The sequence below is a fragment of the Cervus elaphus genome, chromosome 5, assembly GCF_910594005.1.
Source record: "Cervus elaphus chromosome 5, mCerEla1.1, whole genome shotgun sequence".
Classification (NCBI taxonomy): Eukaryota; Metazoa; Chordata; class Mammalia; order Artiodactyla; family Cervidae; genus Cervus; species Cervus elaphus.
In genome coordinates, this window is record NC_057819.1 from 10,451,762 (window position 1) to 10,472,915 (window position 21,154).

At 39.6% G+C, this 21,154-nt stretch overlaps 1 protein-coding gene across 5 annotated transcripts in view; it reads right to left on the minus strand.

Annotated features, from left to right (window-relative positions):
• The window catches only part of BICDL1 (BICD family like cargo adaptor 1), a 77,754-nt gene that overhangs the window by 49,620 nt on the left and 6,980 nt on the right, over window positions 1–21,154 (minus strand). The window lies entirely within an intron of this gene.

Below are 21,154 nucleotides of genomic sequence, written 5' to 3' on the forward strand. Positions count from 1 at the left end.
AGCACTATTCCATTTAAACTTGTTTTGGTTTCTTTTCTGTCATCTCCCATGTCTATCTGGGATGGAATGATGGAGATGATTAATTAACTGCAGTCTAATAAGTCAGAAAATTCTTCAGAGCAGGGAAGCTTAAAAATATAGAAATGAAAATTAGGGCCCATTCAGACAGAGGCTCATTTAAATGTCAGAATAATTATTCCAAACCGAAAACAATCCAAATAACCTGTCACCTGAGAGCTCCCAGATGGAGGAGAAGGTGCTATAAAAATCAAAATGATCATGTCACTAACACACCTTACATATGAAGGAAGGGCAAAAATCCAAAACGGCAGTAATTCCCAATAACGTCACAGTCCAGTACTGTTCCAACAGTTACTAAACGTCCCCCACGGGAAAGGCAAGATGCTAGGCACTGACTAGGAGGCAGTCCCGCACTCGAGGAGGACATGGAACAGGTAAGTGAACAAACACATTTCACGTTTGCTAAAGCGAAAGAGAAGCACATGTATTAAAACATTCAACTGATAGAATTTAAGTTCTGAAAAGTGAATCCTCAAAAAAGCATACTGAATCAATGTATTTATACATTTGATCATGGATAATTACGATTTCTATACAATGAGATTCAACAGTTCTAAGTTTCCTTCCAATCAGCTGTTCATTACTACATAAACTCACATGAATGGGTATTAGGAAGCATGACAGAAGTACACTTCTAGATGGACCTAGAGATTATCATACTAAGTGAAGAAAGTCAGAGAAAGACAAATATTATATCACTTCTATGCAGAATCTAAATAATAGTGCAAATGAACTTATTTATTTATAAAACAGAAATGGACTCACAGACAGAGAGAACAAACTTATGGTTACCAAAGGGGAAGCAGAGAATGGGGGAGGGGGGATAAATTAGAAAGAAGAAAAAGGAAAAACACATTACCAGATGAACTTGAGGGAAAAAACAAGTCTGATGCTCACAATACAAGGAACTGGTTGTATTCTTGATTCTATAGTTTGCTGCCAACTGAACAAAGTGTAGCTAGTTTACACTGTAGAATTAAACTAGAATAAAGGCTATCCTGATTATCAAGTAAATTAATAAAAGTCCTGAAATCACCTTTCATGGTTACACTTTCTGATCCACTAATTTTACTTCTAGGAATCTATCTTCAAGAATAATGAGAGAAGCCATCAAAGCTCTATGTACCAGCAATTCCCTATGGGTATATCCATAGAAATACGTGTTTCTGTCCACCAGAACGGATATCCAAGATTGTTTATAACAGCATTATTTGTTAACAGCTAAAACCCATAAACAACCATTAACCAGAAAAATAGATATGTTATATATTCACACAGGGGAATACAATACACCAAAGCAAGTGAATTTCCTAAGATACATATCAACACAGATGAACTCTAAAAACAAAATGTTAAGCAAAAGAAGTTGCTGTATTCATGCTGTATGAATCCATTGGTGCAAAAATCCCAAAACAGGCAAAACAAAACAGGGTTATTTATGGATTCACACTTAGCAAGTAACACTAACTAGAAAGCAAAGGTAAGGAACGATCACCACAAAAGTCTGGGGAGTGGTTGCTCTGTATGGCAGGGGGGTGTGCTTATGCTGGGGCTTGTAAGACCTAGACCATGGGGCTCAGTTAAGCCAGGCTGACTCCTGATCACCAGCGACAGTAAAATAATAAATAAAAAGTTTGCTGACCCCTGAATCCTTTCAAAGAAATTGGCATATGAAGCCAAATTCTAGTTTGGGAGTTTCATGGATGTCCTTATATGCCAACCAGAGTCACATGTCATGGTCTCTCTAGGGATCAACTGCCCAGGACCAGAAACTTCTGTTCCAGCCCAGCACTCACACTTCAGGGAAGGACACCCACCACAAGGCTGCAGCTCTCAAACCCCTCTGTGTTTAGTTAACTCTAGTATCATAACTTTATGCTTTGATTGTATTTCACATGTTCCTAAACCCGTACTCATTAAAAGACAATTCTTGGTTTGTCAGGCAATCTTATTCATTATGTTTAAAGTCTTCCTAATCTCATTTTTAGAGATAAAATACAATTTATGTTAGTCTAAAAGTAATATTGGCTCATTTTCCAACATCAGAACTCTAGGTTCTATGAATCAAAACCGTATGACCACAGGCAACCACAGGAAACATGTGAAGATTTAGTTGGTGATATGCTATTTTCATCAAAATGCTCAGTGACCACAAAGGATGAGAAACTGTGTTCCAGTGTTTGGTGGTGTGGAAAGCAGAATCTTTCAAAAGTCAATGCCTGACTGTTTATAATAGCCAACAAGGAAGCAACCTAAATGTCCATCAACAGAGAAATAAAGAAGATGTGGTACATATATACAATAGAATATTACACAGACATTAAAAAGAATGAAATAACGTCATCTGCATGGACCTGGAGATTGTCATACTGAGTGAAGTCAGACAGAGAAGCGCAAACAATGTATGACATCCCTCACACAGAATCTAAAAAGTCATGACACAAACGAACTTATTTACAAAATAGAAACAGACTCAGAGACTAAGAGAACAAACTTATGGCTGCCAAGGGTAAGGACGGGGGAAAGGGATCATTAGGGAGTCTGGGGTGGACATGTACACACTGCTATACTCAGAATGGATAACCAACAAGGTCCCACTATACAGCACAAGGAATTCTGCTCAGTGTCATGAGGCAGGCTGGAGGGGAGGGGAGTTTGGGGGAGAATGGATACATGTACATGTATGGCTGAGTCCCTCTGCTATCCACCTGAAACTTTCACAGCATTGTTAATTGACTATACTCCAGTACAAATAAAAAGTGTAATGAAGAAAAAGTCAATACTTGAAAACTCCACAGATTACACGTCTTGTCAAAAGTGAGACAACACAACTGAATAACAGGGGATCTCACATCATCATCATAAGTGCACATCTTCTGGTAAAAAATGTTTGATTTGAATCCAGCAAGCTGTAATATATAACCTCCAGTTAGTAGGATATGCCAGGGAATAGAAGAATGATTTAACTGTCATTATGAGGAAGCAACCAGACACATTCAGAGGCTGAAACTTTCTACAGGACAACTGGCCCAGTTTCTTCAACATGTCAATGAAAAAGAGGAACTGCACTAGAATAAATAACACTTAAGGGACCAGACATATTACAACAAACATAATGCATGATCCTGGATTGGATCCTGATTTGCAAACCAAGAGTAAAAGAACATCTTTGGAGATTAATTGGGAAAATCTGAATATGAACTTGAAGTTAAGATAATGAAAAGTTACTGTAGTAAAAAGGCATAGGTCATTAATTTAAAAAGCAGGTTACAAAACAATACATGCAGCATATGAAATGATTTGGTTTAAAAAAGTATAGATAAATTTACACATACCTAGGAAAAGGTTCCTAAAGATTTACACTAAGCTGTTAACAACGGTGATCTCTGGAAGATGGACATGTGATGTTTTTATTTTTTCATTATTCCACTTGTCTCTATTTTCTAATTTTCTTCAGGATACATGCACTGCTTTTGTAATAATTAAAAAATAAGTTAAATAAGAACTGCCAACAGCCAGGAGGATTCCCTGGTCCAGTGGTTAAAAATCTGCCTGCCAATGCAGGGAACATGGGTTCAATCCCTGATCCAGGAAGATTCCACACCTACTGAGCCCACGTGCCCTAGAGCCCGTCCTCTACAACGAGAAGCCACCACAAGAAGCCTGCAAATCGCAACTGAAGAAAGCCTGCACACAGCACCACAGTCACAAAAATAAATACATCTCTAGGGAAAAAACAGTCAATGGCCAAAAAGAATTCCCAAGATGACAGAGGAGTAAGACCTGAGCTCACCTCCTTTTATAAGCACACTAAAATTACAACTATTTAGAGAGAACTTATTGATGAGAAAAAGACCTGAACCTTCCAGAAAAGACTTTTCACGGCTAAAGGTAAGAAGGAACTGCAAGAAGGTGAGTAGGAGGGGCAGAGTGGAAATATAGTTAAGACCCAAACCGTCAAGTGGGTGACCCACGAATGGGAGAGTAACTACAGGGGTTCTCCCCAAGAGCAAGGGGTCTGAGCCCCACATCAGGCTCTCCAGCCCGGGGGTCCTGCACCAGGAAGATGAGTCCCCAGGATGTTTGGCTTTGAAGGCCAGTGGGGTTTACTTTTAGGGGACCCAGAGGGCTGTGGGAAATAAGAGGCTCCAGTCTTAAAGGGTGCACACAGAATCCCACCTGCTCCAGGACCCAAGGCAGATGCAGCAATTTGAAAGGAGCCTGAGTCAGACACACCTGCTGAACTTGTCAAGTCCCCCAAGAGGCAGGGGGCAACTGGAACTCACACTGGGAACGTTGTCAAGTACCATTCTGTCCATCAAAAGACTAACGGATAAAGAAGATGTGGTAGATACACACGTGCATGCGTGCACACAGCAATACTACTCAGTCATAAAAAAGAATGAAATTTCCCCATTTGCAACAACATAAATGAACCTGGAGGGTATTATTCGCAAGTGAAGAGAGTGACAAGGGATTAATCTCCAAAACAAACAGCTCATGCAAATCTAAGTTTAACAACTTAACAACCCAATAAAAAAATGGGCAGAAGATCCAAATAGACATTTCTCCAAAGAAGATATACAGACAGCCAAAAAGCACATGAAAAGAAGCTCAACATCACTAATTATCAAATAAATGCAAATCAAAACTACAATGAGGTAGTACAAGGTAGTACCAGAGGTATCACCTTACACTGATCACAAAGGTCAGCAACAGAAATTCACAAACAATAAATGCTGGAGAGGATGTACAGAAAAGGGAACCCTCCTACACTCTTGGTGGGAATGTAAATTGGCACAGTCACTCTGGAGAACAGTATGGAAATATAAGGAATCCAAATTGGAAAAGAAGTAAAGTTGTCACTGTTTGCAGATGACATGATACTGTACACATAAATTCTAAAGATGCCACCAGAGAACTACTAGAGCTAATCAATGAATTCAGTACAGTCACAGGATACAAAATTAACACACAGAAATCTCTTGCATTGCTATACAGTAAAGACAAAAGATCAGAAAATTAAGAAAACATTTACTGCAACAACAACAAAAATACCCAGGAATAAACCTCAAGTCTCTTTTAATCTTTTTTCGTTTTTTTTTTCTCATGCTGTTTTTTTTTTAAACTTTATTTCTTAAATATTTATTTATTTGGTTGTGCTGGGCATGCGGGTTCTTCAATCTTTAGTTGTGGGATATGGGATCTAGTTCCCTGACCAGTGATCAAACCCCGGCCCCCTGCATTGGGAGTGCAGAGTCTCAACCACTGGACCACCAGGTAAGTCCTTATTTTTTATCTTTAATTTTTATTGGGTATAGTTGATTTATAATGTTGTGTTCATTTCAGGTATATGGCAAAGTTAATCAGTTTGGATTTGTCTAATTGCTTCCTTATAAAATCAATTAACTTGCTCCCCTAAAATAGGGTTGGCAAATTTTCCTTAAAGGTCCAGACAGGAAATAGTTTAGGCTTTGTGGGCCACTTACTACCTCCGTCATATACTCTTTTTTTTTTTTTTATTTTTATTAGTTGGAGGCTAATTACTTTACAATATTGTAGTGGTTTTTGTCATACATTGACATGAATCAGCCATGGATTCGTCATATACTCTTTTTTGCTTCCTGGTTTATTTCTGTCTTCTTCTAACAATCCTTTAAAAATGTAATCCCTCTGCTGTAAAGCTGTGTTTTTCCCCTTGAAATAACCAAATAATCTGTGGGGTGATATTTCCAGTTCTCCATCTACCTTTCACCTAATAGTTTTTATCATATGCAGATGATTTTTGCCTGAATCAGATATTTTATTAGGAGTTGAAATGGTGATTCTCTAATTATACCATTACTTCTCCAAATACTAGCTGGCATTCTTACATAAAAAAAAGAGCATACCCTCTTTACCTATTCAGTTACCTTAAAACAGTTGCTACTAGAAAAACGGTCAATTATTTCCTTCTATCAATATTTAGAGTAAGCAGCTGATATTAGAGTAATTTTTAAGATGGTCAATTGTGGGATGGGGGAAGCTTCTCTTTTCTGAGAGCTTATGGGTTTTTACATATTCATGTGAATTAATCAACTGCAGCCACTATTCTCCCTAATGCTCCAACTGTCACAACTTCAGCCAGCGTAGGTCCTTTCAAACTGCCTTCGGTGTCCTTTGACACAACTCCATTAGCTTGTTTGATTTAAACTAAAGTACACATATAATTATTCCATTAGATTTTGCAAAGCTGTCTTGCTTCTAGCACAAAATGATTTCTCAGGCTTACGCTGTTGAGTTCCTACTCCAGACTTGGAATTTCTCTTTTTCTCCAAGGAGCCCTGGTTCCTTCTAGTGGGGAATGATATAGGAAGTAAAATCTGTGCATTAGGGGTACTCATCACTACTAGCATTTGATTAATTTAGGTTCTTCTGCAGACAGAGCTAGGGAAAAAAAAATACATGATGAACTTCACTTGTCTTATATCTTCTGATTTATGCTTATCTATCCGTCCTAATGTCTGATTTTTCTGATACTAACTTGCCTGATTATTCTTCACAGCTGTCCTCATACCCATTCTCTTGCTCATATCACGCCTGCTGTAATCATTAAAGCCATCTCTTGCTAAATACTGAAGTGCTACTATTTTTGTCCCTGCATTATATGACATTGCATGACTCTGCCATGAATCACGTTAAACAAAAATGAAGGGATATTGCCATTAAAGTAATGTGTAGCAACATTTACTTGCTGAGTACTAATTTTAGAGTGCCACATCTCTCTTAATTATTTACCTGCGAAAACATCGATTTATAAAACCAAATTTTGTTTTCTACATCATCATCAAATTTTACAGACTTCTGAGCTTTAGGGCACTGTGGTTGGCACCAGAGATACAAACGAGTCAAAGACAGTCTTTAGCATGAGTTGATACTCTTTAATAAGCCAGGAAGTATGATAAGAGCTATAGTCTACAATCCTAACAATCTTGTAGGGTGTATAATGTGATTCTGGTTGTGCTTTTAATAATCCCTATTTTTTGTCCACATGAAAAATGTGCAGTTGCAAACCCTGAATCTCAGTCAACACAGCTAGTAGTCAACAGAAACAAAGAAAACCCAGATTCATCCAGTACCAAAACCTGAATCCATCTCACTATGCCGCTTTGTCTCCTAGGAGTGATGATGGATGAAACATGCCCTAACTTCAGCATGGCTTAGGTTTTGCTTTCATTCCACGCAACTTCCTTTTAGACACTGACTGCACCACTGAGGTGGAAGAAAGTGCTTATCTCAGAGGTTCCTCCAGTGGCTTTGTGTCATTCTAACAGGGTATCTCAGAGACTATTCTGCTTAATGCCTTTACTGATGAAGGAATTAAGAAACTTGTAACACTGGCTGCTGATACTCAAGTAGGCAAGAACAGCTGTTACCAATCCTAGTTTCACATCAGAAATAGTAATTCTCATCCTTGGTTACACATTATAATTACCTGCTTAAAAAAAAAACTCCTGATGTGCAGGTCACATCCCAGAGCAGCTAAAAAAGAATCTCTGGGGGGTGGGACCCAAGAATCAGAATTCAGTGCAAAAGCTGCCTGGATGATCCTTACAAGCAATCAGGGGTGAGAATTAGCTTTAGAATACAAGAATAGCATTCACTAAGTGACTTTGATAAATGGAGGGTAGGGAGGAGGAGAAGGTTCCAATCCAAAAAAGATGAGACCAAACTAAATGGATAGAAAACAAACAGCATTTTGAAGTCAGCAAGGAATAAGCATGAAAAGCAGTGTTTCTAAGAATTTACACTGTCTCCATTCAAAGGCACTTAGACTAAAGGAGAGACTGCTATTCCTCTAGCCTGGTTCAGGAAAGTTAGAATTCTCACCTGTAAGGCTCCAAAGCCTGTGCTCTACAAGTCACACGATCCCCAGCAGTAACAGCTGTCACTAACTGAGTACCAGTTAGGAGCCAAATGTTTTAGTTTCTAAACAACTTTACGAAACAGGTCTCTCTTTTACAGGAGATGGATAAAAAAGATAGCTTACATTTAGTACTAAACCAGTTATCTGGACCAGTAACACCCAACTGTAATCCTGGGGGCACTGAATTGCTATCCCAGTGCACACAAAGCACTGCCTATAGACAAAATACATCATGTCATTAAATGTTGTTGTGATAAGAGATATATATATCCTTCTAGAAGTATCACTAATTCTGTGTCAGTTTTACTTTTTATCGACCTGCAAATACTAAAATAACCTCTGCTATCACTTGAGAGTATATAATTTTAAAAAATATTAAGAAGGGGTCCTCCTGTATTGAAACTGGAACTCTCAGGCACTGCTTGTGGGAACATAAAATTATACACGCCTCTTTGAAAAGCAGTTTGGCAGTTACTTAAAAAGTTATACAGAGATATATCATAGCAATTCCACTCAAGAGAAATGAAACAAATGTCCACACAAAGACTTGTACAGGAATCAAATTCATGATCAAAGCAGCACTATTCATAATAGCTGAAAACTAGAAACAATACAAAGATCTACCAACTGATGAGCCAATAAAAATATAGTATAATCACACAATTGAATACTATTCAGCAATAAAAAGGAACTAACTACTGGTATGTGCTACAATGTTAGTGAACCTCACAGACATTATGCTAAAGAAGCCAGACACAAAAACTACCTGCTGTCTGATTCTATTTATACAAAATATCCAGGAAAGGTAATCAATACAGATCAAAGCAGATTAGTGTTTGCCTGGGGCTGAGGGTGGGAATGGGACTGGGGGTGGAAACTGACTGCAAAAGGTCAGGAGACAACTTTTGCTGGGGCAGGGGTATAGACATGTTCTAAAACTGGATCACAGTGATGGTGGCACAATTCTATAATCTGCTAAAAATAACTGAATTTTACACTTACAATGAGTGAATTTTATACTGTAAATTATACCTCAATGAAAGTGAAAGTCGCTCAGTTGTGTCCAACTCTTTGTGACCCCATGGACTATACAGTCCATGAAATTCTCCAGGCCAGAATACTGGAGTGGGTAGCCTTTCCCTTCTCCATGGTATCTTCCTAACCCAGGGATCAAACCCAGGTCTCCTGCATCACAGGCGGATTCTTTACCACTGAGCCACTAGGGAAGCCCAAGAACACTGGAGTGGGCAGCCTCTCCCTTCTCCAGCGGATCTTCCCGACCCAGGAATCGAACCAGGGTCTCCTGCACTGCAGGCGAATTCTTCACCAACTGAGCTATCAGGGAAGCCCTATATCTCAAAAACATTATTCAAAAATATTGTAGAAGGCCACTGGATTAAAGTTGTAAAAGAGGAGGGTCATCATACTGAAAGACTGGGAACCAGTGATACAGACAATAGTGAAGGAATTCAGCAAGAGTGAGGGTGCATAAACGAAGTAAAATAGAAATTCTCTGGGTAAAAAATTTTAGTAACAGTTATATTTACTATACACTTGAACCACAGAACTAAGTAGTATATGCCTATTTGACTTGTGAATGTCGTCTTATACTCACTCTATTTCATCAAGGTGCTCAGCTTCCTGCAGGAGATGCCCTGAGCACACAGCCTTCGACTCAATGGAATCAAGGACATGAATTAACCGGAACAGATGACAAAACATAAGTGACAGAAGAAAAGTACTGAAGTGCTCTTGGTGGTCAGTAAGAGGAGAGATTAAAACAGGTGGGGAACAAACAGCAAAGGCCTCATGAGGGAAGCAGTAACTCAGTTTGGCTTTACGGCCTGGGGAAATTCCAACAGGTGGCAACAAGAGGAGAGAGCAAGGTGGGAAAGCACAGGGCATTCTCAGGAAACAGGCTAGTCCGGTCGAAGCACAGGGCATAGAGAGGGAGTGGGAGATGAGGCTGGAAACGTGTGGGTCCAGATGGTTCAGGGCCCGAATGCCATGCCAAGGAGCCTCAACTTTATCTAGTTGGCAAAGGGGAGTCCCCAGAAAGCAATGAGTTGTTCAGAACTTCCATGGAAGAAGGTAATCTGACAAAAGGAAAAAATGAAGGGGCAGAGCGTAAATGCAGGAAGATAAAGGTGTGATTATTGCCTAAAGTTCAACAAAGGATGTGACAGTGTAAAAAGGAGGGGGCAGATTCTTTGATCCCAGGAAGGAGGGGAGGTTCATGTTGAATTACAATTCATCTCTTGAGAGCTTCTGCTTTGTCATTTTTTCCAGTGCTCTTGGGATCTGTCTGTCTCTCCCACTGTCAGTTAGAGTCCATTACTAACATCTTTGGCAGTCTGTGTTTCAGAAGACACATTTTTCATTCACTTTGTTTTTCCCCCAAAGGATTCTATTTGACAAATAAATTCCTTTCACTTTAAGGAAGTGCATGCAAGGAATGACTTTTCAATTCATTTCTGCCAGTTTTTAAATAGGATGTTAATTTTGAAAAAGTGGCCTCAATCCTATGCTATGTTCAACTTCAATCTGGTTTTTGAAGAATAAGTCAAATATCAAAATAGACTGCAAGGCTTTGAATCGACTCTAAATAAAAACTGATATGCTTTTCATAGAGTTCCTATTAAACACTGAAGTTCCTTTTCAATAATCTGTCTGTATACAGACTGCATAAAAGAAAACACTACTGCTTAAGTAAAGAGAATTAATTTTACCGCAGAGTTTAAACACTGTTTTATAGACTTTTTATAACACCTATTTGCATAAACCACAGCTTTTCTTGCTCTGTGACCTTAGATGAGTCACATCCTCTTAAGGCCCTAATTGTTTCCTCAAGTGTAAGATCAAAGAGTCAGACAGTAGAAGCTAAGTAACAGGTTAAACCTGACCTTCAAAATTGTAGTAAGAAGGAATTCTCACCATCTTAAAACATTATGTTAGAAATCTAAAGTCAAAGTGGTAATTACCTACACTTTCAGTCTTCAGATCAATAAACCTTTTCAGGATTGTGGCCATGTGTATGGCACTATACCAAGCATTGTTGGGATACAAATCAGTTAAAGGCACAGTCCCTGCCTTCATATTGTCTAAAGCCTAGCAGGAAAACAAACATCATCATTGTGAGATTAAATGGCAAGGAAATATAGACCTCAGGCTTTATCATTTAGATAAACTGAGTCTGAGAAAGAGCATCACAGGTCAGTGCCCCTAACCTTTGAGGACAAGCTAATGTTTATCCTCTGTCGGCAGCCCTCCCTTCAGGAGGGAAGAGGCTGACTGTGTGGAGTATGAGTTGGATGGACAGAGAACAGAAGGTCTTCTGTGCACAGTTTATAACTTTGTTAGTTTTATTTCTGTGAAATAATTATGGAATAAAGATCTTAAGTGATGAGGTATATCCAAAATTCAGTTAATTTATATAATATTAGAAAACATGAAATTGACATCTATTACTTAAGTCTTATCATGAATCTAGAGGGAAGGCCATGTGCTAAAACACCTCTGACATCATGGTTACGTCTTCCCTACACTATGAGCCTGACCACAGCAATGTCATAGCGGAAAGAATGACTGGTATCCATAGAAACATCACCAGACTGGGACCGTGTAAAAAGCTGTAACCTAGCAACTGATGACGAGAGGTGTGTGTAGGGGGAATTCTTCCAGTTCAGCGAATGATAAACACGCAACACTGAATGTGACTAATGATACTAGGGCAGTGTGGAAAACCTGACTTATCTGTAGAGAACTGGGAATGTCAGGCTTTTTTAAAAAAAAGCAGCTTGTACCATGCTGCTTAATTTTAAACAGGAAAAGCATGTAAACACCTCCTCGCTGCCTATAGTATCAGCCGTGTGCATGGAAAGTACCTTACATGTCATGACCAGAATGGAAAATACATTCTGTAGTGGCACCAATCATTTCAACCTCTATTTCTCATCATACAGAGGAAAGAATTTGTTGAGAGAAGAAACCATCTCCGGTCTCAGAGAAGGATGGATATGTTCTATATGTAAAGAAGGCAACATTATAAAGCTCCCAGATTCTCAATATACCACATAAATGTGAGAATGTTTCCCTTAAGCATTTTCTTTTCAATAGAGATCACATAAATAGTCTATACACATGGACATTTAGAGAGTGGAAGAACCATCTAGTTCAATTCCTTCATTTTACAGTCACAGTCTGAGAACCAGAGTGAAATTTTTTTTTTTAAGCTCAGAAAGTTAGTGACAGAGCATGGGCTAGAACTGAGGTCTTCTGTTTTCCAGGCCAACCCTTTCCATTAAAGGAGAATTCCATTTTTTTTCCTTCATGTCTAAAGAGGAACACCATTTGGACTTTATGAAAATGAAAAACAAAAACCACTGGGATCTCTGGGTTAATCTGTTATAACAGTTATTGTTACCCTACTTAATATAAAAATGAATGTGTGTCGCAGCTCAGTCAGTAAAGAATCTGCCTGCAGTGCAGAAGACCTGGGTTCGATCCCTGGGTTGGGAAGACCCCCTGGAGAAGGAAATGGCAACCCACTCCAGTATTCTTGGCTGGAGAATTCCATGGACAGAGCAGCCTGGCAGGCTACAGTCCATGGGATCCCAAGAGTCAGACACGACTTAGAGACTAAACCACCATACTACCCTAGGGCAATTTGAAAAACATATCCTTTTTCTTTGGAAATTCTATTCCAGGTTATAGTGTCAAAGGAATTTATTCAAATCTGTGATTATCAGAGATATTGCCTGAGTACAAAAAGACCAACAGCTTCTCTGTTTGGAACAAGATGGTATACGTAGCACTGTTACAACAGTCTGCCATCCCACTCAGCTTCCTTAACTACTTACTAATGGATCAGTGATTTACAAACATGTTATAATACACAGGTGAAAAAACATTTTTTCCAAATAAAATATTACGCAGAACTTTAATGCGTGAAACATAAAACTGCTCAGGTTGAAATGGAAATGGGGGAAGGGACAGGAATCCACCAGCGAAATGTCCTTTACAGATCTTCCTTCCTTGAAACTATTCTGAGGTACCTCTTAAAAACCTGTGGCTCCTCTGACCAGTCTGAGAACCACTGATCTAAACCAATAGCTGTCCAAGTTATGAGTGTGGTGGTGGGGGTGGGTTTTCCCTCTCCATATGCTTTCCCATATATAATCTTATAAGAAGCCTCAATAAACAGATACAGATAAGGGTAACCTTTTATTAATATTAAATATTTTATAAATTTAACTAAGATTTATAAGATCATTAAAAAGAACTAGGTCTTAAAAAAATTGAAATTGGAGGATAAGGATGATAGCACTAGCTTTATTCAGTATCAATGTATTTGTGGATTTAGCTTTGATTTTCAAGCACTGAAGTAGTTACAAATGCGGCCAGTTTCTACACAGCTCATCTTACAACAGTGTCATACTATTTAGTTAACGGAGAGGGCACAAAGGCAATGTAAGCTGGCAGCACACCCTGAGACACCAATGGTCTTTCACTCATTTAATGTGGCCCTCATCTCAAGAGAGCACATGATGTGTATTCTGGTAATGACTCTTTAAAGTGTGACAAAATTTTAAAAATAGTCAAATTAGTGGAATCTCTGAAAAGAGGACATTTACAAACATTTTCTAGTCTAGTCCAGCTAGACTGGAAGTTCTTTTTCAATTCTAAAAAGTATATGAGAACATCGGATCACTGTCCTGAATGCCAATGAAGAGCAATGGAGAAGACGCTATCACGGTTAAAACATTATCAGCTTTTCTACTGATTATGTCTACTCACTGGATACAGATACATTATTTTTCAAGGCAACAATATTTAGGGACCAGGCCTGTAGGTCAGCCAGCATAGGTAACAAAAGAGTGCATAATTTGTGGCCATTTTTTGTTTTCTCTGCCAGTAAAGGCCAATCTTACTATTACCTGCAATCATTTGCCAGGTATAAAACTTAGAGGCCTCACCTCACACCAGGCAGGGGCAGCTCATTTAACTCTGTTTCCATCACTCCAACACAACACACTAATCTGTCTACAGAGACCAAGGGAACCCAGATTTCAAGGTTAAAAAAAAAAAAAAAGGCTGACTATCAATGTACTAAGTCAAATCTAGCAGCATTAAGAAAACCTACTCCCACAGTGATTCATCTAAATCTTGGGCCTGGCAACCCCCCAAACTTAAGACTTAATGTGCCAGAACCTCTGGCTCTCCTCTTTTGAAAAAGATAATCAAAACACGATATAGTTGTAACTAACAGAACCAACCTAAGATTCCTGAATCAGGCACGGTTCTCTCTGGGTAAATAATTAAGATCAGTCTCAAATAATCAAGATACGAATCTACCCATAAAAACACCCATATGCTGAACGAACAAGCAATTACCACCTTAATGTGTTTAACCTACTAATTAGCAACAGTACCAATCTGGAAAAAGCTGAAAATGCTGTCTTCACAGAGAGCTCCGATAGGCAAAAACCCCTATTCTCTTCTAGCTGAAATGAGCCTCTTAACAAATCCTTCTCAATCTTCATAGCACCTCCTTGATAAAACACACACAAGCTGCTGAAAGTGGACCCTAAACCTCTGGATTCGTTTTACTCAGTGACTCTGAAGTTAAGGGGCATCCAAAACAACAAGCAGCAAATAACAACAACAACAAAAAAAAAACAAGCCAGTGAGATGGAAATACATGTGAGAAGGTTTTTGTTTCTGATTGACCACCTCTCTTAGAAAAGGTACAAAAACCAATCTTAACACCACTAGTTAATCCATAACCACTTTAAAGCCTTGAGTAATTCACTGAATTTCTGATGATCAGTTTCCTTATCTGTCAAATGAAGAATAATTGCTACCAGTTTCATCACAGAGTGGTAATGAGATCTGAGGAGATCCCATATGTGTCCTTTTGGAACTCTGAATTACTGTTGTCTGGCTGGGAAATAATCTTGTCTTCAAAACTTCTTTCAAGGATAAGCTGACTAAAAACTGCCATGTCTTTTTTTCTACAACACAAAACTGGTAAATGAAACAGACTTTAAGGAGAAGACAAGTAAAATACAGGCCCCTGCCCCCAAAAGTCCATTCAGTAATTAAAACTACTTTTGATGAGCAGCTGTTGTTCACTTTAAAGTGTTCTAGAAACAAGGATGGTTGTGTGTCACCAGGCAGAGCCACAAAAGTCACAGTTTTAAAGCCTTTAACCCTGAGAAAGAAACCTGGGAGAAATTTGCTTCAAAAAGTACACGGATGCAGAGCTGCTAATCCCAAACGAGCTGTTTAAAGAACAGGGATCTGTTTACTCTTCAGGGGAAAATTAGTCTTTTCAGGGAAGATTAGCTCCAGCTAGTGTGCATCCTACCTTCTTTGTGTGTGGATAAGACATTAGAGGCAGACTGAGGAATACAGCTTAGAACAGGGAGAAGACAGACAAAGCACCTGCTTGCACCAACTTCCTCCTACTCATGTCATCCCACAGCCACCAACTCAGAAGAGGGGTTCTCCTAGCGGCTGAGAGTGTGGGGGACAAACGAGAAGAGGGGGTCATAGAGGGTAGAAGTCAGGGCTAGACGGAATGAGAACTCATCTGCATACAGCTTCAGTCACTCCGAATAAATTCTTGGGGACAATCAACAGAAGGCGCTATAAAACAGAGCCTCAGGCACTGAGAGTGCCCAGATGGCTGTGGGAAATTTAACGCAATATTTCACCTCAATACAACAGAATTTTCACTGTTCTACTTATATGAAACCAACGTGGATGTTTAAAGGGTAGATCAAACTTTGTCCAACAGTAATTATTCGATTTTATATTCCAACCTTTCCTCTAGCCTTTGGCCTCTCAAGTTAATGATGCCACCATTCCCTAGGGAGCCCAAGACGAAAACCCAGGAGTCATTTTTTATTATTCTTTTCTTAACTCCCTTTCTCACATCCATCCATTCCATTCAAAACTCTTGGTTGGTTCTATCTTCAGAACATACACCCCATCTAACCCTTCTCATCACCTCTATAACCAAAGCAACCATCAACTCTCCACTGGAGAGTGGCTTCTTCCCTGACCTCTAGGCTTCCACTGCTAGCCCCTATAATCCATTCTCCCAAAGTAGTGAGAATAAAATTTTAAAAGTTATCAATCAGGTCTTGATGCTGCTCTGCCAAAAGCAGATCACTGGCTTCGCAGCACATTGAATAAAAACCCCAAATCTGTATCATGGCAGGAAAGGGCCTACATCATCTGGTCACTGACTACTCCCCTTTGACCTCTTCCTAAGCCACAGTCACATCAGGCTGCTTTCCACTCATTCCTAGGCTGGAAAAGGTGTGGAGAAAAAGGAATCTTCGACACCACTAGTGGGAATGTAAACTGGTGCAGCGGCTATGGAAAACATTGTGGAAGTTCCTTAAAACTAGAATTACCAACCCCACTCCTGGACATATATCCGGACAAAACTGTGTATTTCAAAAAGATAATGCACCTCTGTATTCACAGCAGCCTTATTCACAATAGCCAAGACAGGGAAGCAGCTTAAATGTCCATCAACAGGTGAATGGATAAAGATGTGGTACAGCCCAGAAATAAACCCACGTACCTACAGCCAATTAATCTTCGACAAACAAGGCAAGAATATACAATGGAAAAAAACAGCCTCTTCAGCAAGCCATGTTGGGAAAGCTGGCCACTTGCCAGTAAATCACTGAAGTTACAACATATCCTCTCAACATACACAAAAATAAAGACCTAAACATAAGACATGACACCATAAAACTCCTACAAGAGATCATAGGCAAAACATTCTCTCACATAAATTGTACCAATGTTTTCTTAGGTCAGTCTCCCAAGGCAACAGAAATAAAAACAAATTTGCACAGCAATGGAAACAAACCACAAACAAAATGAAAAGACAGCCTACAGAATGGGGGAAAATATTTGGAAATGATGTGACCAATAGGTGCTTAATTTCCAAAATATGCAAATAGCTTATACAACTCAACGACAAAAAAAAACAACAACCCAACTGAAAAATGGAGAGCAGACATAAATAGACATTTCTACAAAAAAGAAACAAAGGCTTCCCAGGTGGCTCAATGATAAAGTACCCACCTGCAATGCAGGAGACACAGGTTCAATCTCTGGATTGGGAAGATCGCCTGGAGAAGGAATGGCAACCCACTCCAGTATTTTTGCCTGGGAAATCCTATGACAGAGGAGCCTGGTGGGCTACAGTCCATGAGAGGGTCACAAAGAGTCAGACATGACTTAGTGACTGAACAACAACAAAGGTATCCTCAGGATATATGCAGCAATGTCAATACTAGGTGCTACAGGATAAACCTAACTCAACTCCCAGGAGGGTCAATTTTACACAAATATTTTTGAAAAGAGATTTGACTCCTAGACAAAACAGTTTTACATGCTTATAAGTGCTGGGGACACTTCAGATTCTTCCATCCTCTCAAATTAGAGAATCAACATTGGACTAGATGCAGAAATCTCATCTTCATGATGAGGATATGATGGTTACCATTTATGGAGCACTCACTGTATGCTAGACATCATAGTTAGAGTTTACATACATTAACTCATTCAGTCCTCATAACAACATCAGATAATAGTAATAATACTATTGTTTCCACTATACAGAGGACGAAACTAAGATTTTAAAGAGTGGAAAAAGTTTCCTGTACTCACCCAGCTAGTAAATAGCATAGCTGGTGTCTGGTCTCAGGGCTGTCTGGGCTCCAAAGCCTGTGACCTTGATTGCTACCTCAGAAATTTGAAACTGAGGCAAAGGAACCCTCATCACTCTTGAACTGGAAGAGCCTTAAATAAGTCACATATCTTTTGGTCCCTCCAGTTTTTCTCAGCTATAAAATTAGGACAGTTCCCATCCCTTCCATCATCATAACATGGATCCGAAAGCTTAAGAGATATATATCATAGCATTCTATTTATAGAGCTGAAAAGAATCTTGGTCATACAAATACCTGAATATGAATGTTTATGGCAGCCTTATTTATAAGAGCCAAAAAGTGGAAACAACCCAATGTCCATTTATTAATGAATCAATAAATAAAATGTGTTGCATCCATGCAATGGAATATTCTTCAGCCATAAAAATGAGGTTTTGATATATGCTACAATGTGGGTATACCTTGAAAACATTATACTAAGGGAAAGAAGTCAGCCACAGAAGGTCACATATGTATGATTCTATTTACAAGAAATGTCTAGAATAGACAAACCCATCGAGATAAAAAGTAGATTAGTGGTTTTCAGGTGTCAGGGTGTGGGATGGGGGTTAGGAGGAACAAGGAATGACTGCTAATCGGCACAAGCTTCCTTTTTTGAGAGGTGTGAGATGTTCTATAATTAGATAGTGGTGATGGTGAAACTGTACACTGTTAAAAAGCAAATATGGTATATGAATCCTATCTCAACAAACAAACATTAAAAAAAAAACATGGAGGCCATAGCAGCAAAGGAAATACATTTAAAAATATTTGGACAAAAAAAAATACTTTGGAGAAATAAATCATCTCTACTTCAATTAAAAAAATACTCTGGACAAAAGCATCACGGAAATATCAACACATTTTAGATATCATACATTTCATGCTTATAAAAACACATTATTTACTCTGTAAGAAAAGCACGGCCTTCTACTACTTTTTCTGGTTGTTAACTTGTCCTAAGAGAATCTTAATTCACTTCAAAGTACTCCACTCCTTTAGTTCCTGAATACTCAGTTAATAAAATGATAATAAAATGCAATCTAAACTGGCTGCTGATGGAAACCCAAGGGGCTTGGCCTGCTTAAAGAGAGAAAGGAAAAAAGCCACAAAACTCACCAAGGGCCTACATTCAAGGCCAGAGAAGATAACAAGAATCTAGATCTAGTGGAAATGTTATCCTCCCATATTCTTCTGGGAACCACTTATCAGAATTGTCTACAGAAAAATTAGGCAGAGGAACCTCAACTATAAAAGTACTACCTTAGTAAAATAACCATCAACACTGAAACAAATTCTTAACTTCATATTCTGCTTAACATAAACACATTATCTCATTTCGACTTCAACAGTACTCGCATTAGGTACGACTTTTTACCCCCATTTCAAAGATGAGGAGAGGGAGTCATAAACAAGGTCACCCAGTAAAGAAGCAGAGTCAAGATTCAACGTGCATCTGAATTCTAAGTTCAGGGCTCTCCCTATGTCATGTTAAAACTTGCTTTCTCCCACCACCGGATCAAAAAGCAGAGTTGAGGCGGCTTCTGCTCATGTCACTTTGTAACATGAACTCAGCTCCCAAGAAATAATTTCCTCTTAAACTGTTCTGGTTTGTTGTATCCCTTTCTTATGTCTCCATAAGAAAAATTAATTCAGAATAAGTATTAAATGTTTTTGAACAAATAAATCAATCTGGCCAGGCAGACCTGGTCAATCTTTAATGAGAGGACTTCCCTGGTTGTCCAGGGGTCCCGGCCAATGCGGGGAACACCAGTTCAATTCCTGGTCCAAGAACTAAGATCACACATGCTGCAGAGCAACCAAGTCCTCACGCCATAAGGACTACAGTCTGCACGTCCTAGAGCCCATGCTCCGCAACAAGAGAAGCCACCACAATGAGAAGCCCGAGCACTGCAACTAGAGTAGCCCCTGCTCGCCGCAACCAGAGAAAGCCCATGCAGCAACGAAGACCCAGCCCAGCCATAAATCAGTAATTTAAAAAGAATTTTTCATGAATGATGGATGAAGGCTCAAAAACCTATACAATCTTTAAAGGATAGAGATTCCCTTCCCAGTTGCTGAAAAAGGTTTTAGAACTGACTCTGAAAGGCTCCTGAGCTGGCCCTGTAATGACTTCCTGAAGAACTGTCCGGCCCTTCCTTTCCAGCCAATCAAATGGCGATCTGATTCCCTAGCGAGAAACGTGCAGGCAGCTCCACCACCACCTGAATTCTCACCTTCACATACATCCTGAGAGCTCCGGTGACTAGCTCTTTCCCAAGTTTTTGGCATCTCCCTCCTCGGGTCTCCCCCTGCCCCCTCTACCCGCCGGCACCCGTGGTTCCACCTCTCCTCCTTCCTCTCCCTTTCTCTGCCGCTAGCATGTACTCTGTACTTCCTGGTGAGGCACGAGGTTTGGAGCAGTCTCAGGGTCCCCATGCCCCTGGAGGAGGGCACAGCAACCTTCCAGTATTGCTCCCACAATACTCCAGTGTTCTTGCCTGGCGAATCCCCATGGACAGAGGAGCCTGGCGGGCTACAGCCCACGGGGTTTCGAAGAGTCGGACACGACTGAGCGACTAAGCACAGCACAAGGTGCCCATGAGAAGCAACTAAGACACAACCTAGTGAAATAACTCCACACGCTGCTCTAGCTGAGCCTTTCCCAGAGACCTAAGCACCAAACACTAACCATTTGGACAAGGGCATGGATAAAGACAGATTTCTCCTGAGAACATCTGTGCTTAGGGATGTGATCAGAGTAGTTCTTTTTTCCTCTAATACGAGTAACAACTCGTTTTATTTTCAATACATAAGAAGGCATGAGGTATAAAAGTAAATCCAGCTCTTAATTTTCAAAAGTAAGTGGCTTTAGAGACCCAGGGCATTAACAACATTGCTGCATTTGTTAAAAGGTGTGCTCGTATTTAAGTTAGATTTCCACCTACTCAGCTCTCATACTCCTTCTTTGCATTGATTTTACAATCTTAACTTTGGTTACTTAATACTTCTATGACACCACACTATAAAGGTACAAATAAAGAACTTCTATTTAATGTGGAAATAAACAGAACACATTTTATATATACAGCTACACATACCTCCTTTCATATTTAAATAATAAGAAATGTGCATTCACAATGAAAATCATTTGCTCTAGAAATTTTCCGTAAGCTTTCAGTTTAAAGATGGCACCATTTGGACTTCCCTGGTGGTCCAGTGGTTAAGAATCCACCTGCCAATTCAGAGTACATGGGTTCAATCCCTGGTCCAGAAGATCACACATGCCATGGAGCAACTAAGCCCGAATGTCATGACTACTGAGCCCATGGGTCGCAACTATTGAAGCCTGCGCACCTAGAGCCCACGCTCCACAAGAGAAACCTGCACACTGCAGCCAGAGAGTAGCCCCTGCTCGCTGAAACTA